The sequence below is a fragment of the Ascaphus truei genome, unplaced genomic scaffold (assembly GCF_040206685.1).
Source record: "Ascaphus truei isolate aAscTru1 unplaced genomic scaffold, aAscTru1.hap1 HAP1_SCAFFOLD_419, whole genome shotgun sequence".
Classification (NCBI taxonomy): domain Eukaryota; kingdom Metazoa; phylum Chordata; class Amphibia; order Anura; family Ascaphidae; genus Ascaphus; species Ascaphus truei.
This window is the reverse complement of record NW_027456750.1, coordinates 286,904-311,235: the sequence shown is the minus strand read 5'-3', so window position 1 is coordinate 311,235 and position 24,332 is coordinate 286,904. Positions and strand designations below refer to the sequence as shown.

The window sequence follows — 24,332 nt, the reverse complement described above, 5'->3', positions numbered from 1 at the left end:
TTAAAAATGTATAAAAGGGTGGGGAGAGGAGAGATTATCTGGGTTTTCCTTATAGGGATAGGAAAATGTATTACTGTTTGTGCAAAATGTATAGAAAAATATAGAGGGAAAAAAAGAGGGAAAAATGTTGATGTGTTAATAGATTGAGAAATTGAGGGGTGTTCTGGGAATTAAAGGGAGTGTGGTGAGAGTGTATGGGGGGGGGGGGCATATGCTCTTACCAAAGGGAGAGAGAAAGAAAGCTTCCCGGAAAGGGGGGAAAGTAATTGTGAGGAGCAATAATGTGCTACGAGCGTCCGTTTGGTGGAGTATCGGAGAGAAGGGGCCGGTGCTCCCCTCCGGTGGGAGACCGTCGGAGGAAGAGCATATGGGGAGTGTGCGAGCTGGAAAGAGGGAGAATGTGTTGGATGAGGGAAAACAGGACAGGTGTTTGTCCCTGCATAGGGTGCTAGTTAATGAGGGGAAAGCGTTTTTCTTTATTATAAAATGTATTTGAATGTTGAAATATGAAATGTATTAACAAAATGTATGGGTTGTTGTAATGAAAGGGGGGTTTGTTATTTTCCGAAAAGTAACTCTGTAAATAAATATAAAAACATTTAATAGAAAAATAAAAAAAATAATAAAAAATGATCCTGCAGGTGGCTCTCCCAGGGCGAGGCTTGCTCATTGCACTTGGAGCTAGCTGACCTCTGCGATTTCCCCACATGCGGGAAACTCGACTGCACAATTTCTGGTAGTGGGGGACTGCGTGCGCGCTCTCCCCTGTTTTTGGACTGTTAGAAAAAACAGAAACAAAAATCAACAACAACAACAACCACCACCCACAGCACAGGTGTTTGTTCAGACAAGCTGCTATTGCCACTGCTTGGGCTTTGGGCCTGGTCAATAACTGTGGCATAAAAGGAGCACCCACCCACCAACTAGCCAGGTACAGTGGCGACACAGTTTATTACACTGCGGCCAGATCCGCAAGCCGGGAGATTTCCCGGCTTGCTAGTGGCCGCCCCTCGGCGTGCCGCGCGTCATAGATGCGCGGTCACGCGTCTTCGGAAGCCTGCGCCCCCTGCACGCGCGTCCAGGGCTCCCCGAGGGAGCCCTGGTGTCCCGCGATCGCGGGACGGCGGCAGGGGGTTCCGGGGGACCCGGCGGACCCGGCAGCGGTAGGGAGAGCGCCCCGATCGGAGGGCGCTCTTCCGCTGCTTCGGCGCGCGCCCGTCACCCTCGGGCGCGCGCCAGGCTACTGCTGCGGCCAAGAACGGGCAAATGCTCGAATAAACTTGGCCGCAGCAGTAGCAACATCTCAAACAGGGAGAAATGACAATTAGGCACCTGCGCAGACATTTAGGAATAAATTCAGGTGGATTGGGAAATAGGGAAACACATATAATTCATGAAAAAAACATTCTAAACAAAAAGGGCCAAGAACTGTAGAATATGAGTCTCTGCAGCAGCAGCAGCAAAAATGTATCTGCTGAGCGCTGCAAAAAACAATCTCTATCTATCTCTCTATCTCTCTATCTATCTATCTATCTCTATCCAGGGAGCAGCAGACAGTGTCAGCTTGCTTCTATATGTAGCCCTCTTTCCCCCCCCTAAGTGAGATTGGGGTGGGTAGGTGTATCTGACTACTTCTCAGTGTGGTGCAGTACCTGTTTGGCAACCAGGAGAGCTGAGCTTCCGCCATGGGGAACCTGGGGTATGTACTTACACTCGGTGCAGCGCCTCCACTGATGAGGGATCCCAACGGGGTGGGAGTGTGCCCTCACCAGAACAACCATACAGAAAATACACACCGTGTGAATAAACAGTATTTACTGAGCATGACTTGTAACTTCAATAACACTCTCTTTGCATAACATCAAACAATATATGAATAACAGTGCATCACTCTGAATGCATACCATCCCCTCACCCACATGTCCATCATCACATTCCCCTCAGTCTCTTGAGTGTCCACAACAGTAAAGAAAGTGTGTGTGAGGGATAGCGCTTCCCTGTGTTGGGGCCCGGTGGTGCACTTAATGTAAACTACCTCCCTGACCAGTCCTGGTCAGGAAAATCCTTGGACTCAGCAACACCGCACAGTGATCCCACGGCGTGCTGCGCTGCTCTCTGCAGGAATCGATGCACACGCTGACTCCACAGGGAAAAGAATCTCCAGCCGGAATGAACCTTGAACACAGTCTCTGATACACGCTGTACTGACAGTCAGGTACTGTCAGACAGAAATCCTCTTGCTCTCTAAATATGGTGAAAGAGTCCCTGTCCTAAGGCCGACCCTATACCATACAGCTTCCTCTGGTGTCATAGGGGACTAACTGGGCCCTGGGGTATGCCTCTACCCTAGTCCCTGCACGCAGAAGAACTCTCCCTGTAGCTTCTGTCTGATCCCAGACTCTGGCAGCTCACCACATGCAACTGCCACTGGTGATATAACACACACTGAACAACTAGAAAGCAACCCCCCTTCTTCCTATGAGGGGCCTCTCACTGACACAGCCAAATAACTGCTGTGGCTGCACTACAAAGCTACTCTGTATATTCTAGTCATAGTACACACCACGGCAGCTGTGCCACTGACTAGACTTACACACACCTAAGGGCAGGGTCCCTATCTAAGGGGCCTTCCCTAAGAACTTACCCACAAGCCTAGTGGGGAGTGGGACCTACCTGGGACCTGTTGGTAACCTGGCCTAGTGTAAGAGCCTTGCTCCTTACACACTTCCTCCCCCTTCCTGCTCCCAGCTCCAACTGACAACGTGGTCCCCGCAACATTGTATCCTTCCTCCATAGGAGAAGCTGCAAAACCCTATTTGCTGGCTGGCTGCATGTGATGTGGGTGAAAGGGCAGTCCCCAGAGGCTGCTGGGAATTGTAGTCCACTCAGGACCTCTGTAGCATTGGGACCGCATGCGCTATCTTTACTGCGCACGCGCGATCCTGTAATGGCTACCGCGGTGGTAAGGGGGCTAGGGGGAAGCCTGCTACACTCTCCCCCTGGTGAAAAATCCAAAGTCCCCGCTTGGGGAACGACGTCACTCAGCATACGTTTATACAATAAAAATGCAGAGCATGATATGTACAACTTATCACACTTGACTCTAAACAATAGGGTACAGTTCAGTTCACATAAAATAAACGAGGCCAGCTGAGTGTTAGCTGCTTGCTGAGACCAATTGTGGGGTGCCCCTAACTGATAATGTGGGGGTACCTCACTTTGACTTTTGTGAGCCTCCGCCTGGGTAATCTCTTGGAAATCATGCTCTGGGGTAACAGTCATTGGTTCCGAACTACTTCCTCCCCCTGGTGGAAGGAATAGCACAGTGTCTCTTGGCCAGACCTGGCCATCTGCGGCATGGATGCGGTAGGCCAGGAGGTCTTGACCCTTTCCTCTTTCCACCACATGGCGAATGAAACACTCCATGTCGCGCTTAGCAAAGGCAAATTTCACTGGATCACTAACAACACAGTCCTTGTCCCTAAGTACCTGGGAGGCTTCCACTGCGAAGCGAGCAATTAGCAATGTCTCTGTACTCAAAGTCTCTGTTACATCCTGCAGGGGGTAAAGGGTTGATACCTTACCACTGCGGTGATTCATGGTGGCCAACAGGTCCTCGGGGACGCTGTCAGTTCCCACCTCGGCTGTCTTGGGACCTGTCCCCGGCACTTCTGGGGCAGTCCACTCAGTCTTTAAACTCGGGAGCATTGGATCCCAGTCCTGGGACCATTTGGGTTGGAGCGCACGGGCTCACACTCAGTTCAGTCACAGTAATACTTATAGCAGCACTGGACATCATGATGGGGCTGTCTTTCCTCTTCACCTGGACGATAGGCGGTGGGTACTGGTCCACTCGCACCACTGGACAGCGGTCTTCAAAGGAGGACACCTCCGTCAGGACGCGATGCCGAGTGGAGCCAATCGCCCTGGTGGCCAGACTTAAGGAGCTACTGTGCTCCGCGGTCACCTGGAACCTCACACCCGACACCCCTGGGGCAGTCAACTCACCCTTGTCGTCGTTAGGTACTGATCCCAAGCCTAGGACCGATGGTACCATCGTAGTAGGCCGGACTGGCAGTGGTAAGGCACACGGCCCCACAGCAGGCGAGCAAACGGCTCTTTGTCCTCAGCTTCACTTGTCATCTGTGGTTCCGGCATTTGAACCGAATCTGGAACCGCGGTTAGGGCGCATGGGCCCTCCGTAGTTGAGGTAGGTTGGTTAGCCGCATCTTCCTCTGCGGGTTCCGTAGCACACAGCAGCACTGGTTTTAGGAACTGTGCCTCGCAGCAGGCACACTTGGGTCCCCAGCTCAATTTGCCATCTGGAAAATCACACTTGGGGCATAGGCACCTGACGTACCTTTTACCTTCCACTTTCACAACCTGAACCCCTCGTGGTCGCTGATAGGGATCAAAGTTCATACCACCAGAGAGATTAAGGTCTTTCTGTAAGCACGGGCACAAAAGAAATGTTACTGTACATACAGTCCCTCTGCTGGCCAAACACCATACAACTGCGGATGTGGTTCGCTGCATCCTGTACTGTCCTTAGTGGAGACAGCAGTTACTGATTGAGACTCACTGTGCTGGCTCCCCCTGGTGGACTCCAGAGGAGGAGCACCTTCTTTCAAGGAGTGGTAGGAGCACCTTCTTTCAAGGAGTGGTTCTGACTCTGCACTGAGCCACTCACAGCGCAGGGGCGGGGCTCTGTTTTTCGCATCAGACCCGGACAATATTCTGCAACAATTTCTTGTACAGTCCTGGTGCTCGCCTGACTTGGAGGGAGCCGCCATCTTAGGTGTGACTCACTGCTTGAGAGAGCCTCCTTTTTAATCACAGTCTCATCAATTACACTATGACTCTCTGCATAGATAGGGGGGTAGCCTTCTGGTTTTCCTGACATTTCAGGGTAGATAACAGTACACCATACTTTAGTGAGGGTTCCATGGAGCAATATTTTGGATGGGCATCCTTCTCTTATTAAAGCTTGTTCGGCCCTCACCAACACTGAGCACCACACTCCATCTGCATCTAGGCAGCAGCCTAAGACTTTTGCACCCCATAAGCCTGGGTACTGACACAATATTAAGCAAATATCACAGGAGGGAGTGTCAGCAGGAACTCGTCCTATAGCAAGGGTTTGCGAGGGCGGGACTTGCCCCTTTAATGCCCATTCGTACACTTCTTGGCAGGATGGCAATGATAATGAGAACGAAATAATTTATACTGAATTCGGGCACCCCTGGTCTGGATCTCAGTAGCGCCTCCAAATGTAGCCCTCTTTCCCCCCCCTAAGTGAGATTGGGGTGGGTAGGTGTATCTGACTACTTCTCAGTGTGGTGCGGTACCTGTTTGGCAACCAAGAGAGCTGAGCTTCCGCCACGGGGAACCTGGGGTATGTACTTACACTCGGTGCAGCGCCTCCACTGATGAGGGATCCCAACGGGGTGGGAGTGTGCCCTCACCAGAACAACCATACAGTAAATACACACCGTGGGAAAAAATGTATTTACTGAGCATGACTTGTAACTTCAATAACACTCTCTTTGCATAACATCAAACAATATATGAATAACAGTGCATCACTCTGAATGTATACCATCCCCTCACCCACATGTCCATCATCACATTCCCCTCAGTCTCTTGAGTGTCCACAACAGTAAAGAAAGTGTGTGTGAGGGATAGCGCTTCCCTGTGTTGGGGCCCGTTGGTGCACTTAATGTATACTACCTCCCTGACCAGTCCTGGAAAATCCTTGGACTCAGCAACACCGCACAGTGATCCCACGGCGTGCTGCGCTGCTCTCTGCAGGAATGGATGCACACGCTGACTCCACAGGGAAAAGAATCTCCAGCCGGAATGATCCTTGAACACAATCTCCTCCTCTTGCTCTCTAAATATGATGAAGGAGTCCCTCTCCTAAGGCCGACCCTATACCATACAGCTTCCTCTGGTGTCATAGGGGACTAACTGGGCCCTGGGGTATACCTCTACCCTAGTCCCTGCCCGCAGAAGAACTCTCCCTGTAGCTTCTGTCTGATCCCAGACTCTGGCAGCTCACCACATGCAACTGCCACTGGTGATATAACACACACTGAACAACTAGAAAGCAACCCCCCTTCTTCCTATGAGGGGCCTCTCACTGACACAGCCAAATAACTGCTGTGGCTGCACTACAAAGCCACTCTGTATATTCTAGTCAGAGCACACACCACGGCAGCTGTGCCACTGACTAGACTTACACACACCTAAGGGCAGGGTCCCTATCTAAGGGGCCTTCCCTAAGAACTTACCCACTAACCTAGTTGGGAGTGGGACCTACCTGGGACCTGGGGGTAACCTGGCCTAGTGTAAGAGCCTTGCTCCTTACACACTTCCTCCCCCTTCCTGCTCCCAGCTCCAACTGACAACCTGGTCCCCGCAACATTGTATCCTTCCTCCACAGGAGAAGCTGCAAAACCCTATTTGCTGGCTGGCTGCACGTGATGTGGGTGAAAGGGCAATCCCCAGAGGCTGCTGGGAATTGTAGTCCACTCAGGACCTCTGTAGCATTGGGACCGCGTGCGCGATCTTTACTGCACACGCGCGATCCTGTAATGGCTACCGCGGTGGTAAGGGAGCTATGGGGAAGCCTGCTACACATATTTATGCAAATGCCAGGTAAGCAGCCATGCTGGTAAGGGGCAAAGTGACAAGTGTGCCAGCAGGACAGGGCACCTCTCCAGCAGCAGCAGCAGCAGCAGCAGCAGCAGCAGCAGCAGCAGGTGTCAGTGGAGGTCAGAAAAAGAGAGTGCCAGCTGGTAGGGGAGATGAAGAAAGCCACCGCAGAAATATGGTGTCCCCCTGTTTGTCTGTCTCTCTGCCAGCTGAAATGACAGAGCTGAGCGGTGTTCAAAGTGATTGCTTCTTCCTTTTAAAACCACGAAGAAGTACCTTGCGGCGAAGCTTGGCTTCTGCGGGTGCTTGTTGGATGGGCGGGGGAGGGGCTTTGCTTCTAGGGAGGGGATGTCTTGGATCTATGTTGTTTGACAAATATTCGCTGCTGCTGCTGCTGCACAAATGTTTGCATGGAATGGCCTAAGCTGATCCTTGCTGCAGGTTCTGGCTCAGATACTGGGCCTCAGCTACTGTGGTGGTTGAGCTGCTGGCTGCTGCCGCTGCCGCTGCACCAATGACCAGGCTGCTCTCTCCACAAGGGTGACACTTGTCCTGGGACAGGGCTAGTTGCCCCCCCAGCACCATTGCAACTCATACTTACCTGGCAGGGGAGTACACTATGCAGCCATGATTCTGCGGGGGGCGCTGCTGGAGCAGGCATAGCCTTGTGCTTTGGAGGCAGAGCTTTGAAGTATCGTGTTTGGGTGGAAGACCTTTTTTTTTTGAAGAAACAGAATGGAGAATCGTGGGCAGTTTGTTCCAAACACCATTAGATTCAGACTGAATGATGCTCCCAGATTCCTGAGGATTGAGGATTTTTACAGCCAGCTATTGGAAGACACACTAAAGATTGGACAAGAGGATATTTATTGCATTCAGGAATTTCCAAATCAACGTTTCTATGATGTGGCTCTTCATATATGTGAGCAATGTACGGGTGTTATGGAAAGAGCAAGGAGTGCAAAGGATGTGGACTGTATGCGAGGTGTAGAGTTGTTACCCTTGTTTGCAAGAGGAGAAGTTGCTATAATTGTGCACACGTATAACCCTTTTACACCAGACGAGGATATTTTGGTGTTCCTGTCACGGTATTGTGAGAGTGTCAAGGAAGGACAGAGACTGAAAAGCCGGCTTGGCATTTATAATGGAAAGACTAGATATTGGTGCAAGCTGAGGATGTCCCCAGACGGATTGGGGGGAGTCATGCACCCCCCAGGGACCTTTAACATTGGAGGAAACCGGGGGTATTTGTACTACCGGGGCCAGCCGCAATATTGCAGGAAGTGCATGGAGTTTGGGCACACACAGGAGGGCTGTGCTAAGCAAGATGTAGAAATTTGCCGCAAATGCAGGAAGGAGGGACACCACGCTGCGCAGTGCCAGGAGCCAGCTACATGTGACTTGTGTCAAGAAACAGGGCACATGGCGAGATTTTGTGCAAAAAAGAAGTCATATGCACAGGCTGTGAGGAGAAGGGAGATTGCAGAGCGCCCAGAGGGATGGGTTAAGGCGGAGAGTGAGTATGATATGCTGCATGGAGTTGAAAGCAGACAGGCGACGCCCGTGGAACCAGCTGCGGAGGCTCCCACTGATGAGGCCTTAACGAGGGGTGAAGCAGCAGCTGAGGAGGAGCTGCCAGATTCAGACTCAGATCTGTTTGAGTGTATGGAGGAAACGCCCGTGGTTTCAGCTGAGAATGCTCTCCAGAACGAGGGCCAGGCATGGGGGGAAGCAACAGTTGAGGAGGCGGAGCCGGACACAGGAGAGGGGGAGGAGCCTGACCTGATGCAAGGAGAAGGCGAGGGAACCCCCGGACTGAAGGCCATGTATCCTGATGTGGAAGGCCTTAATCAGCAAATTACGGAAGAGGGTATGGAGATATTGGAAGGAGGGGAACGTCCGCCAAAGAGGAAGATGGAGGAAGAAAATCTTGCTCCTTCAAAGGCAAAATGCCTGGGAGGAGAAGAGGAAGAGATGACCAGTGTGATTTTTGATTTGGGGGAGGTGGTGGGGCGTGGTGGGTTGGATGCTAGCCCCTTGCGCTCCCCAGCATATCCTTTGACGGGCGTGGCGGATGGGCAGGGTTCACCAGGAGGGCAGAGCCTTCCCTATGCGGATAATGCTGCGGCAGAGAATTTGGGGTGTGGATTTCAGTCTCAGGGGTCCCCCTGGAGGAAGGTGCTGGACAGAGCTAAGTATATTTTTGATAATTGTTACTTGGGATTGTGCCTTTTTCATGTCTCGCTAGTATAAGAAGAAATGACTTTGACGCTGGCATCATTAAATGTACGGAGCTTGAGAAAGCGTACAAGAAGAGTGAGGATATTTGACTTACTGGCAAAAGAAAGATGTGATATTTTTTGTTTACAAGAATGTACGATCACTGAACCCCCAAAAGAAGAAGAGTGGGTGTGGGGGGAATCTGCGTGGTCATGTTGCCTAGAGAGCAGAAAGAGTGGGATTGGGATATTATTTAAGGGGAAAGAGTTCAAAATATGCAAATGTGAGGTAATTGAACCGGGAAGGTTATTTTTTGTTTTGGTGAAGTGGAAGGGGGAATGTTTCAGAATATTTAATATATATGCAGCTCCAAAGGAAAATCAAAGAAGGTTGCTGTTTGAGAAACTTAGGTTGTTTTTACCAGGAAGAATGAAAACTTTTGTGTTAGGAGACTTTAATTGTATAATTAGGGAGGGGGATAGGGTGGGTGCAGAAAGGAGTAAGCCTGACAATTCTGGGGTACTGTTGAAAACAATTATGGGTGATTTTTCTTTTAGGGATACTTTTCAGGTGTGGGGGAAAGAAAAAAGGGAATTCACTTGGTTTTGTGAGAGTGGAGGGGTAAAGTCTAGAATTGACCATATTTTTATTTCTGAAGGGTTGAAGGTGGAGAGCTGGAAGGGGTTAAGAGTATTTTTCTCTGACCATGATGTGTTGTATGTAAAATAGAAGTAGAGGGAGTGGAAAAGTATGGAAGGGGTTACTGGAAACTTAATGTTTCACTATTAGAAAAACCTGGGATCAAGTTTCAGTATGGGAAATTGTATGTTTATTTAAAGAGGAGAATGGGGGAATACAAGGGAATACTGGAATGGTGGGAGTGGGTAAAAATTGAAACAAAAAAGTTTTTTAATAGGAAAGGTAAGGAGTTGGCAAAAGAACAGGAGGAAGATTACAGGAGGGTGATCCTGAGAAAACAGTTTCTCCTCAGGTTAAAAGAGATGGGAAAGGATGTGGAGGGAGATCTTAAGAGGGTTAGGGTGGAGTCTGAGGAATTAATGGAAAAAAGAGGTAGAAGGATAATTCATGCTGCAAGAGTGGAAGCGGTTGAAAAGAATGAAAAATGTACCTCTTTTTTCTTTAAAAAAAGCGTTTACAGGGAAGTCAAGCCCAATTCCTGTGTTGAATGAAGAGGGGGCAGAGGTAAAGGAAACGGAAAAAGTTCTGAAAGTTTGTGAGAATTTTTATTCCAAATTATATGAGGAAAAGGATCGTGATATGTCCTTAGAAAAAGATTTAGTTGAAAAAATTGAGAAAAAGCTAAGTAAAGATGATCAGGTTTTCTTGGTGAGAGATCTAAACAGTGAAGAATTAAATGAGGTAATAAGGAATGGAAGGAAAGGAAAATCACCTGGCAAGGATGGGTTACCACATGAATTTTACTCCTATATGTGGGACATAATTAGAGAAGAGGTATTTAAGTTATGCAACACAATTTTTAAGTTAAGAGAAATGCCGGAATCCTTTAAAGAAGATATAATTGCATTAATATTCAAAAAAAAGGGGGACAAAAAAGACCTTAAAAATTGGCGTCCCATAACCCTGCTGAATTCAGATTATAAAATTGTGGCAAAAGTGATAATGCAAAGACTGAAGCCTTTCTTATGTAAATTGGTGGAAGAGGAGCAGGTGTGTGGTGTACCAGGGAGACAGATGGTAGGGAATCTAATTCTCCTGAGGGATTTAATTTGGTATTGTTTGGAACGGAAACAACCACTAGTTATTCTAAATATTTATTTTGAGAAGGCTTATGATCTTTTGTCTCATGCCTTTTTGTTTAAAGTCCTGGGAAAGTTAGGAATACCAATGGAAATCGTTAGATGGATAGGAAGTTTATATAAAGGTATTAACAGTAGAGTTTTAGTAAATGGCTGTTTTACTGAGAAAATTTGGGTGAAATCAGGGGTAAGGCAGGGGTGTCCTCTGTCCCCGTTGGCGTTTATTTGCGCTATAGAGCCTTTGTTGCAAATTATCAGAGCGGACAAGGTGGTGAGAGGGGTTGAAATCCCAGGGAGTGGGGGAAGGAGCATCAAAGTTCTAGGATATATGGACGACTTAACCCTGGTGTGTACTACACAGGCGGCTCTTCATAGAGCGCAGTTACATATTGATACCTTTTGTCACGCTTCAGGGCTGAGAGTGAATTGGGGGAAAAGTGCTTGTAAGGCCTTTGGGGCTTGGCATGATTTAGGAAAGTGTGGGATCCCCGTGGAAGGGGAACAGCTAAGACTGTTAGGGGTTTATTTCGATGTGGACTTTACAGGGGAGGTAAATTGGGTAAAGGTAGGGGAAAGAATAGAAAAAAAAATCAATTTTTGGACCCTAAGGAAGCTTTCTATGGAAGGGAAGATATTGGTGACAAAAGCGGTGTTGGTACCAATTTTGCTGCATAGAGGGCTGGTGTTTCCCCCCGCGGCAAAATGGATTAGAAAAATTACCCAGTTTTTGTTCATGTTCCTGTGGGGGTCAAAAAATGAGAGATTAAATAGAGAAATTGTATGGAAGGAAAAAGGGAAAGGTGGAAAAGGGGCCCCCAGGATAGAAGTTATCCTGGGAGCAAAATATGCCCAGCTCTGTATAAAGAGAATTCAGAGTGAGGATACAAAGGCGGCCTGTTTAGCAAGGTATGCGGCAGGGGGAATGTTAAGGAGGCTGGGTCTGTTCAGGACAGATTTGAGGAGGCCACTCTGTTTTGTGACCCCAGATAATTATAGGGTCATCGAACATTTCATAAGAGGTTTTAATTTAAGGGATGTAGAAAAGTCCTTATGGGAAGATCACAGGAAAATAAGGGCTGTGATTCTGGAGAAAGACAGTTATGAATGCTGCGGAAATCTGAACATTTCACAATTAAAACTGATGTGGAAGAACATAGATTTCAAGGGTCTATCTAATATTCACAAAGATATTGCTTGGATGGCTGTGCACAAGTGTCTGCCAGTCCGAGTCTTTCAAAAGAGACGACGTATGACAGTGTCGGATAGGTGTCCAAGGGAAGGGTGTGGTGGCGTAGAAGACATAGTACATTTATTTTGGAACTGTTCTTTTGTGAGGGCTGTGTGGAAAAACCTAGCGAAGCTAATTAGAGAACTAGGAGGAATCTATATATTGGAGTTCAATATGATGCTTTATGGGTTAAGTGAGTTAAAAGGGGAAAAAGGTTGGGTATTATGGAAAATAATAAATTGTGTAAAAGAGGTTGTGTGGATGGTGAGAAGTATGATGATATTCAATAATGAAACGTTAGATGTGAAAGCATGTACTAGGATTATTTTAAGTAAAATGTATACGTAATACTTGTTGGATCAGAAAAGGTTGGGGAAAATGGAAAGTGATGCATTGTGGAAAGTGAATAGCTGGAATAAGATGGTTATGTGTTAGAAGAGTCAACTAGAGAGAAGGAGGAGGAGGGGTATGTAACTTGTGTGAAGTTGAAGTATGTTTTGTCAGATCGTAAGGCAAAAGGGGATTGTACATCGTGAGATAATGTGAATTACCTTTGGGAATGATAATTCGAGGAGGTAATAGAAAAAGTGTTTGAATTTACCGTTTATGAGTTGTGTGAGTGGGAATGGAAGTGAGCGAATGCGTTTGCTTTTACGGAAAGGGAAAGAGCGTATTTATGAGGAAGAGTTTTAGGTTTTTTTGAGAAGTACAGTAGTACAGTCTGGGTCCCTTTACGTGGAGTTACCGGAGAGAAGAGGTGGGCCGGTGCTCCCCTCCACGGCGGGTGCCGTGGGGAAAAAGCATACGGAAATGTATGGAAGGGAGGGATGGCTGGGAAGGAAGAATGGCGACAGAATGGGATGAAAGAGTGTGTAATTGTGATTTTGAACAGTAATTTTCTGTGGGGAAAGAAAGGAGGAAGAAAATGTAAATATAGTATGTTTTTGTGGTTTGCTAATGTCATATGGCTGTTAATATGGTGTGTTTTTTTTTGGTTGCCAAAAAGTCTGTAAATTTAAAAAATGTGTTGAATAAAGGAAAGTAAAAAACAAAAAACCACGATCCTGCAGGTGATAACACAAATGTTTGCATGGAATGGCCTAAGCTGATCCTTGCTGCAGGTTCTGGCTCAGATACTAGGCCTCAGCTACTGTGGTGGTTGCCGCTGCTGGCTGCTGCCGCTGCTGCTGCCGCTGCACCAATGACCAGGCTGCTCTCTCCACAAGGGTGACACTTGTCGTGGGACAGGGCTAGTTGCCCCCCAGCGCCATTCCAACTCATACTTACCTGGCAGGGGAGTACACTATGCAGCCACGATCCTGCAGGTGGCTCTCCCAGGGCGAGGCTTGCTCATTGCACTTGGAGCTAGCTGACCTCTGCGATTTCCCCACATGCGGGAAACTCGACTGCACAATTTCTGGTAGTGGGGGACTGCGTGCGCGCTCTCCCCTGTTTTTGGACTGTTAGAAAAAACAGAAACAAAAATCAACAACAACAACCACCACCCACAGCACAGGTGTTTGTTCAGACAAGCTGCTATTGCCACTGCTTGGGCTTTGAACCTGGTCAATGTTAGACTTATGGCACTTCAGATATGGAGGATTTTTGGGGGCAAATAAAAGGTTAAAAAAAAAAAAGTATCAGAGATATGCAAGTTGTGATACATCTCAAAAGAATCTGTGCACCATGTAACTCCCCCAACTCCTCCTATTGACTCTCCCCAAGGTGCATGCTGGGACAGAGACGCACAATGTGATACATCTCCTTATAATCTGTGCACCATGTAACTCCCCCCAACTCCTCCTACTGACTCTCCCCAAGGTGCATGCTGGGACAGAGACGCAGAATGTGATACATCTCATTATAATCTGTGCACCATGTAACTCCCCCCCCAACTCCTCCTACTGACTCTCCCCAAGGTGCAAGCTGGGACAGATGCAGAATGTGATACATCTCCTTATAATCTGTGCACCATGTAACTCCCCCCCAACTCCTCCTACTGACTCTCCCCAATGTACAAGCTGAGGAAGATGGGGCACAATTTGGAGCAAAAGGCTTAGATACAGTAAATACAGTAAGTGCAGGGTTTTGCTCCAAAATTGCCTTGATACATAGACCCCAGAGAGAGAGCTTCAAATGTGTTTAAAAAGGAGAAATACTGAGCCTGGCCTTAGTAGGAGCTGACAAATGACTGAATGTATCCGTGCAGGTGGTGTTATTTATTCTGTTTGACATACACAGTAACTTCTCAGCATTTTACATGTGACATACATAAGGGGATGATACTTTATCTTGCCATGAAGTCAATGCATTTGAACCCAGTGATACAGTATGTTGATCCCACTGCTGTCAGTGGCACTGTCCATATGTGTACTTGTGTCACCCAATGTACGTAAAACAATGTATCACAGTAGCTGTGATTTTTATGACTGCTACTCTAGTTATTTAAAACCAGAGACATAACATAAAACACAGACAAATTTGGCCAAAATGTTAAACTAAAAGACCATTTTATTTATTAGTTATTTATACATGTATATTTAGGCACTGTACCGTATATAAGTTTTTCTGGATGTGCACTGAGCTTTGTCTGTGTTTTATGTTATGTCTCTGGTTTTAAATATAAATTGCCATGCTCAGTAGCACTCCTCTGTGAAACTTATATGCTTATATATATGTTGTGGGTATTTTGGGGGTTCAATTTGAGCTTGTAGGTGTTCTGTATATTTTATAATTCTTGTGCTACTCTAGTTAACCACTTCTCAACCCCTTGAAATTAAATGTCAAAGTAACTGATTTCTCTATTATGACATCACGAGACAGCATCATTGAGCCTCCTAGGAGATGCCAGCAGCAGTGTTCTGTAATGACATCATGGAATCGCCTTAGAGACTGAGATAAATACACAAATGTAAACTTGTTTGTGGGTGACTTGAATTAGTTCCCAAAGGAAACCGGTAGTTTCGTGGACATCTCAGAGATAGGAAAAGTGTGGCGCTGTACAGAGAGACTAATTATCTCCACCTTAACTCTGTATCATGGCAGGTAGGAAGCAACATGACCTTTAAATACTGTACCAAAAAAGAAAAGGATAATATCTATATTTTTGAATTGTTTACTTGCACAATGTTTTATGGGGTACAGAACAGATAATATGACTCCTATCAATGGATGGGAGAAAGAAGACAGATGGGGGGGGGGGGGAGGGGGGTGCGGTAGACAACACACAAGGGGTTAGGTACGTGGCCTTGATCGGATAATATTTTTTTTATAAATGTCAAAACTGATCTCTTATAGATACATACACACATATTTGTTTTATTGTATTTACTTTTATATCTGGCTTGTAATTCAAAATCTTAAATGATTTGAACAGTAATGTATAGAAAAGAACACATGTACTGTATACATAAATGTCAAAGCGGCAAACGTCTATGGGATCTATGGGATAGTAAAAAAAGACACAGGGACCTTAGTGTATACAGTAGGATTAGTTATGTATAAGGCATGCTTTTTCCTTGCCCTAAGTTTAGGTCAATAACTATTGGACCAATTCTACACCCTGGGGTGTAATGTTCGACTACTTTCAGCCATATCCTTAAATTATTGTCTACAGCAGTGTTTTTCAACCAAGGTTCCTAGGAACCCTAGGATTCCCCGGGCATCCCTAAAGGGTTCGCTGTAATTTCAGGTCATTTTAAAATTGTACTTAATACAGAAGAATTTACAGTACAATGAATCAAATCTTAGAAGCGCTATTAGAGAGGGTTGGGGTTCCTCACACTTCATCTGATCTCAGACGCACTATTAGATAAGGTTGGGGTATATTACAATGCATCTCATCTTAGACTCGCTGTTAGAGAGGGTTGGGGTCCCACAGAATTTCACATTGGGTTCCTTAACCAAAAAAAGGTTGGAAACCACTACTCTACAGTTATACAAAGGCCCCCAAAAAAACAAAGCCACAAAACGAGGGCAGAATCTGCCACTTGATTTACAGATATAGCTGACCTGAGTGCTCCTCCAGATACCTCAATATACCAGACATGTCTCAGAATACCACACCATAATATTACCACAAACTACCACAGTAGGAACAGGCAATTTTTATTTTTTTATTTTTAAAGATCCAGTTCCGAAAGCTATGGTACATCTACAATTGTCATTCTGTTCAGAGGTGGACATGAAAGCAGGTGATGGACTGCACAAGTTATATATGTCAGTTGCCACTTGGTGTCGAAAACTACCTAGAAATAGTTTTCTGTCTGTGTTACATCCCAGCACATCATTAATGTGTATATATATATATATATATATGCTGTGAGTGGGTTTACTGGCTTTGCATCTCCCAAGCCCTTGCTTAAAAGCTGTGTCTAAAGCAGGCTATGGGTTGCTCATGTAATGTGAGCTTGAGATAAAAGGTGGCACTGTGTGCTCATTTGCATGTCATTTCCCAGAATCCCTTGCTGCAGTGGAAGTGCTGTGTGCTGTGTGATAAGGGTGAAAGACAGGGTTGCAGACCTGTCTAAGACATGCAAATGAATATACAGGAATATTTACATTTGCTTTATGCTTTACTGTGGATGGAACTTGCTTAAAAATGTATTTAAAATATTGAAGCTTCTGACCAGTATTGATCAGAGTAGCGGTCTGTAACATTGATAATCAATTAAATGTTTTTCCCAGCAAGCCATTATCCGTGTTAGTGCTTGCTATTCATAACAAAACAAAGACCCCCAAAAACTTTATTCAAAACCAGAACCAAAACCCCAAATATTTTAAAGGCAAAATAAAAATACCAAGCCAAGTGAGCATCTCTATGTATTTCATATGTATTTGATATCAAGAATATCTTTTCACAGGTCTGTTAAAGCAGTCCTAACCCCCCAAAGTCAGGCTTATAGTATATCCCAGCTTCAGCGCAGGTGGCTCAATCAGTCCCTGCTTCAGCACAGCTGGCTCAATCAGTCCCTGCTTCAGCACAGGTGACTCAATCAGAGGCTGATTGAGTGATTGTGCCACCTGTGCTAAAGCTGGAATATCCTGAAACGTTAACCTGTTGGGGGGGCTTGAAAACTGGAGTTGAGTCCCCGTGTGTTAAAGAAATGTGCCTTGATTGTGCTTTTCACGCCCTTCACTTTTACCTTTCTTCCTTACAGATCAGTTTTTAAATGCCTCTGCTGTGAACCCTCCACCGACCTGCAGTGCTCCTGCAGTTACCAATGCTTACCCTTCATGGAGCAACAGCTCCCACCCAGTAGGGAGGAATACTGAAGTCTACAGACATGGGGCCCAAGGCATGATTTTGCAACAAGGGTCTGCAGGAACACCAATGTATCTACAGCAGATCCCACAGGCAACACGCGCTTACCCTCGTGTATCGGACATGAACGGAGGATTCTACCACACTGCTACAGGAGGATACGCAGGATTTGCAGGACAGGTTAGGGGAGAAGCCACAACGCAGCCTGTTACTTTCCGTCCCAACAAACAGTTGGAAAGACGTGCTACAATAGGGCCTTGTATAATGACTACCCAGTATGCACAACTTCAGCAGCCACCATTCATACCCCTTAGAGGAATACAGACCTTACAAGGTGAGATATGGAGAATCTTTACTAATCATTGTTCAAAATCTTCTTCTTGACTGATACCATTACCTGTTATAAAGATCTTTAATTACGGTCATTCGCCACTGTAGTGTTACAAAGATATAGAACTCTACAGTATGTAGTCCTCGCCAATACTGAAGGGATTAAGCATGTGTTTGCTTTTCTTTCTTTGTGTTATTATGTACAATGTGTTGGTATTTATGATAATTGATTATTTCTCCTTCTTGATTTTGTTACAGTGTGTCAGACCTCGCTTGGAGCCCAACATATTTCCCAGGCCAGTTTAATTACACAAGGAGCAGTTCAGCTTGCTGCTAATGAAACAAGTGAACCGCCTCTAATGTACCCAACTCAACCAGCTCGGAAGGTGAGCCACCTCCCAAAGTTACATATTGAAGTGCCAAGCAACAAAGAGTTATATGTGCCAGTGTGGAAAAGGGGTGCGTTAAAAGATATGGAGAAGAGATCTTCAGAGGTGAAGGCCCCCTCACATATGGCTCAGAAGATTCGTAATAACGTGCTGAGTTCAGTGAAGACTAAGTGTCCGTCAAAGTCTGAGGGGGTACCAAAGTGCTCCACAGTGGAAACAAAGAAGAAAAAGATCCTTTCTTCAGCTGCAAAGGATCAAGTCCCTCAAACTGCACTGCAAAAGAAGGTAAAACCAATGTCAAAGCCAGTAAATCATTCTTCTGCTCCTATACCAGGGAAGTCACCCCATGGCCCACAATCTGGTGACGAGGCTGTTCTGTTAAAAAAGAGGAAACATGTGTGTCTCTCAGGTGCCCACATTTCCAATAAGGTATCTGAAAAGATGCTGCAAAGCCGTGAAGGTTCAATTGATGCAAAGACACCTGCTGTTACTCATATTAATCCTAAACTGAAGAAAACTCAGGAGATCGGGATCAAACGTAAAAATGCAAAGACTCCTGCAGTTACTCATAGTCCTGAGCGCAAGACACCTCAGGAGATGGGGATCAAACGTAAACAGAACAGCAATAGCAAGCAGGTAGTGAAGACCAGCTTTTTCAGTTTTAAGCAAGCGCTGGCTTGTGGTACTGATAATAACCCCAAAGCTCTCAAAAGTAAAAGTGCTAATCAACCTGGGATGAATTCAGAAGTCCTTGGGAAGGGCAAGAAGTCATTGGAACCTTCTGAACAAGGAAAGTTGAAAGCCCATCCCAGCAACCTAAGCCTCCTAATGATTAACGCTGTTCAATTATTTCACCCATTGGGTAAAAAAGCAGGTCCCACCGGTCCAGGGACACCCGCAGGATCCATTACACTTGGAAATAAGCTTGGACCAATGCAAGGAAGCCAAAGCCAGACTTCTGCTTCTCATGTTCAGTGGCCTCCTACTGATGGGATTAAAATGTGGATGGTCAAAAAACAGAGCAGTATTTCTGGAATTCAAGGAGTCGGAATTAATGCCAGGCCTAGGCTATTTAAAATACATGAGTACACAAGACCTGACATTAAAACCAGTGAAATCAAACAACGTGGGGGAAACAATGCTTCAGTTATAGAGAATCTTAAACACTTCTCAGTGATATCCATGGAACAGGAAGCTGCAGTAAGATGCATTGAAAAGGTCAGCCAAACCACTATCCCCATTCCAGCTCCTGGCATTAAAACCAGTGTAATCAAACAACGTGGGGGAAACAAAGCTTCAGTTATAGAGAATCCCAAACACTTCCCAGTGATATCCATAAAACAGGAAGCTGCAGTAAGATGCATTGAAAAGTTCAGCCAAACCACTATCCCCATTCCAGCTCCTGGCATTAAAACCAGTGAAATCAAACAAAGTGGGGAAAACAAAGCTTCAGTTATAGAGAATCCCAAAAACTTCCCAGTGATATCCATAAAACGGAAAGCTGCAGTGACATGCATTAAAAAGGTCAGCCAAACCACTATCCCCATTCCAGCTCCTTTCAACCAGCAGCACCAGCTTTCTAACCAGCAGCACCAGCTTTCTAACCTGCAGCTTCCTATCAATGTACCCAGTAGAGTGGACAACTCCACTCAATCCTTCTGTCAACAGCCTCTCCAAGAGCTTGAGGTCTCCATACCTATTCCACCTGGACAGAGAGAGGAGAAGGAGGCTATGAAAAGGAAAGCACAACTGGAGAGGGAGTAAGCCTGTCAACATACCTCCAAGGGGAGGCTACAGTGCTTTGTTCAGAGGCAGAAGGATCATAACATCTCTAAACGTTACGGATACCCACCATCCAGACTTCATTCCCCCATGAGATACTTAAGCCCTAAAAAAACAAAAAACAAACCCTGACTAATCTGTAACTTGTGCCAAGCTCTATGAATATCTGTAAATAAGATTTATATTTATAAGTCAGTTTGTAACATATTTAACTAAGAATATATTTAAAACTCTTCAATAAAATGTATCTATTTTTATTTGAACCCTTTATTTACTAAATAAATAATTTACAAATGCCAAGGGTTATTGAAATTCTGCAAATTAACTTTAGATTACCCTCTTGATGATACGAGAGAGAGAGAGGTAAGGTAAGTCAGACCCCACTTATGAGATAGAAACAAATAAATATTTAACTATATACTTTGTCATGTTGGATGTATGTACTGTATGTCTTTATTTATATAGCGCCATTTATGTAGATAGCGCTTCACTGCAGTAATAAACGTGACAATCATATAAATAATACAAATAACAGATCATGGGAATAAGTGCTTCAGACATAAAAGTAACATTTAGGAAAAGGAGTCCCTGCTCCGAAGAGCTTACAATCTAATTGGTAGGTGGAACATACAGAGACAGTAGGACGGCGTTCTGGTAAGTGCGTCTGCAAGGGGCCAAGCTTTTTGTATGCGGTCTATAGTATCAGCCTCGGAGCTACTCACATGCTTCTTTAAGCAGATGTGTTATAATGTGGGTCTTAAAGGTGGATAGAGAAGGTGCTAGTCGGGTATTGATGGGAAGGGCATTCCAGAGGTGAGGGGCAGTCAGTGAGAAAGTTTTCAGGCGAGAGAGAGTTTTAGATACAAAAGGGGTAAATAGAAGACATCCTTGGGCGGATCGCAAGAGTCGGGATGGTGCATAGCGAGAAATTAGAGCTGAGCTGTAAGGAGGGGCAGAAGAGTGTAAAGCTTTAAAAGTGAGGAGGAGAATTGAGTGTGACATACAGGATTTGATAGGAAGCCAGGAGAGTGATTTCAGCAGGGGAGACGCTGAGACAGATTTAGGAAAGAGTAGAGTGATTCTGGCAGCAGCGTTTAGGATAGATTGTAGGGGAGACAGGTGAGAGGCAGTAAGGCCGGACAGCAGAAGGTTCCAGTAATCGAGATGGTAGAGAATGAGGGTCTGTGTCAGAGTTTTAGCTGTTGAGCAACAGTGGAAGGGCGTATCTTTGTAATATTGCGGAGGAAAAAACGACAGGTTTAGCTACCTTTTGAATGTGAGAGGAGAATGTGAGAGAGGAGTCTGTGATCCCTAAGCAGCGTGCTTGGGCTATTGGATGTATAGTAGTACTTCCAACAGTAATGTGGAAGGAGGTAGTAGGGCCAGGTTTGGCATGAAATATAAAGAGTTCTGTTTTTGACATGTTAAATTTAAGTCGGCAGAGGATCATGTTGCATTGGGCTTCTCTTTCTTTTGTTTATACTGTACAATGTCACATACCCAGTAGCACTCCTTAAGACAAATTTATATGGTGAGGTGGGTTTGGATTTGAGTTTACAGGGGGTTTGTGTGTTTCCAAACTTACTCTGCCCACCTTTAAAGCAGCAGTCCAAGCTGTCGTTTAAAAATAAAAAAAATCCCTTTAATATGTGCATCAATACAAACCACTCATTGATAAGTAATTAGCTAAGTTGCGATCGATCGGTGAAGATTCGGCTCGGGGGTTCACTAAATTGTTGCCAGTGCAGCAGAAGAGGACCAACGATGCAAAGTTCTCTGGGGAAGATCATGTGACCAGATAGTCACTGGATACAATTGAGTTTTGCACAGCCAGGGAGAGGGCAGGGATCAAAAAAAAGTGGAGGGGGGAGGTGCCAGAGTCTGTTTCAGAAGAGGAAGGGGATGTGACTTGATTGATTGATTGTTACTGTACATTATGATACATTAAAATTTTAATACAGAGTTGTTTAAAAAAAAAGTACTACTACTAGTAGCATTATACTTAAAAAAATAATACAGATGCACAGTAATAGTAGTTTTTATATTTATTAGTGGTGACCATGTCCATCAATAAAATTAATTGACATTCTATTCTTCACAGTCAGGATAAAGGTTTTTGATCTTACCACACTCCTATTAGATCATTGTAGCGGGTGTCCTTTTTATTTGGAAGGTGCAGGCAAGAGTGTCTGGGATCCCACTTCTGACACACAGTTAAACTTGGTGCTGGATATCTTCTTGCTTCCCTATTCTAAGAAAGTCTTACACCAGACATTATAGCTAAACTGTGTTGCATCTGACGATGGGAGATCCCGAAACATTGTGCGTTTGCAATCTGCAAATAAAACAGTTTATCATGCTATAATTTCTGGTGTAAGACTTTATTAGAATAGGGCGGCAAGAAGATATCCAGCACCGACATTCTATTCTTAGTAAGGAGTTTTCCAAGCTGCCCCCCGCTAGCCATTATAATACCCATTTTGATCTTTTACATCCCATAACATTCAATACCCATTGGATCTGGTCCTGACTAGCATTCTGTATGTTATCCACATGTTCAAAGAGTAGACAGAAATCCTCATGGAAAAAGTGAAGCACAGCCGGTCCAAGAAGAAAACAATCCAGGGCTAAGCAAATGAATTAAAAATATTCTTTATTGGGGGTGCACAGCATGGTGGCGCAGGGGATATGCCTCTGACATGTTTCGCGCTGAGATAGCGCTTCCTCAAAGAGTATCTGGATACAGAGGCATATCCCCTGCGCCACCATGCTGTGCACCCCCAATAAAGAATATATTTAATTCATTCACTTAGCCCCGGATTGTTTTCTTCTTGGACCGGCTGTGCTTCACTTTTTCCACGAGGATTCCTGTCTGCATTGTATACCAGCTGGATGCACGCCTCTGGGACGGCATACAAACAACACCCATGTGAGTAAGAACTACATCATTATATCACTGGATATTCATATCTTGCTCTAAGGTTGCTGCCAGATAGAGACCTGCTGTTCACACTGATGTTCATATCCACCGGTTAGTTCAGATTAGGTGTTTGTTACACCATTGGCAGCAGTTAACCTGTTAATGAGCTCTGCAATCAAGACACTCCTAGTTGTTTGTGCTTACTTACCTATCCCAGGGTCCGCTTAAGCTTGCTTATTCACTTATGACTATCAGATCTCACACTTTGATGCACTTGGTTTGGAGGACATTCCTCCTACAGTCTCATGTTCAAAGAGTATCTTTTTTTAAGGCTCTCGTTGTCATTCCTACATACTGCACCGACACACTTTATTCGAGCAAATACCCAGTATGTACCTGGCAGAAACCTGGAATGCGCCACTCCTCACCTCTGACAAGCCCCGTTGCATTTGCCTTCCCAGCCTGGGTTCATGCCTGGCTGATGGGCGGCTGATCTGTTAAATGATAATGATTAGGATTTAATAGGCTGCAATGCTTCGCGTGTCTACCAGATGGCATAAATTCATGAATTGTAATGCAGTATATATATATATATATATACTGTGCAGTATTGCAGCCAGCGGGAATAAAATGCTTCAATCCCTGCTTGGAAAATAACTCAATGCACTCGGGCAGAAAACAGTCACAAACCTCAATACACCCGGGTATACCCGAATTCGTGGGACTAGCCAAGCTTGAATAAAGTGTGTCGCCAGTGTACAGATGTAGCCACACTTATACGTCGCTGTACGTGGTCCCATTCGGAAGTCATGAACTAACCGCAGCAATGCCGGGAGAAGCTACGACGGTCACCTTCACTACTGTAAATCTCATTTTTGCTTTTTAAGTTGTGGCTGTATCTACAGTTGCAAGGACATTGTAAGCACTATATTAGCCCTTCAGGCTCAGCAGAAAGACGCCCGGTAGACGTGCTACTCTGTGTATGCAGAGTATTGAAGAAGAGGCCAATACAGCTTCTGATGCCTTAGCAATATGACAGAATGTCAGAGCGGTGGCTATGCTGCGGTGCTACTGCATTTCCTGCTTGCACGGTGTTGAAACAACAGATGGACTTCGGCACAGGAAGCATCAACAGTCTCTGTCGTTACCCAGACAGAATCACCTGGTCAATGACAGAGAGGAAATAGCTGCAGACCAATGTGGCACTGACATAGGGTGACCGATGTCCCGGGACAGTCCAGATTTTGTATCTAATGTCTCCTGCCCCGACTATCTTCTGCTACAGTATGTCCCGATTTTACCAGGAGCATAGAGAAAAGTAGGGTCTGCCACTGCAATTTCTCCTCTAGCCATTAGGTGGCGTTATGCTGCACAGCTCATTTTCTGACTGGGTGCAGTATGAGTGAGTGTGTGTGTGTGTGTGTGTGTGTTTGTGAGTGTATGACATGTGGAGGGAAGGTGGAGGGGTGAGAGAAATGGCGAGGGGAGGTGGGTTAAAGGAGAGACATGGTGAGGGGATGGGGGTGAAAGAGACATGGGAGGGGGTGAAAGAGAGACATGGCGAGGGGGTGAAAGAGAGTTTTAGGGAGGGGGTGAAAGAGAGACATGGGGAGGGAGTGAAAGAGACATGGGGAGCGGGGGTGAAGAGATATGGGGAGCCGGGGTGAAGAGACATGGGGAGGGGGGTTGAAACAGACATGGGGAGGATGAAAGAGGCATGGAAAATGGGGGGGTGAAAGAGAGACATGGGGAGGAAAGGGGAGGT

At 45.6% G+C, this 24,332-nt stretch overlaps 2 pseudogenes; both read left to right on the top strand.

Moving 5' to 3' along the window:
- The first annotated feature begins 626 nt into the window (after positions 1–626).
- On the top strand, positions 627–768 carry LOC142484014 (U1 spliceosomal RNA; annotated as a pseudogene).
- A 12,394-nt stretch (positions 769–13,162) lies between these two features.
- LOC142484013 (U1 spliceosomal RNA) lies at positions 13,163–13,335 on the top strand (annotated as a pseudogene).
- The last annotated feature ends 10,997 nt before the right edge of the window (positions 13,336–24,332 follow it).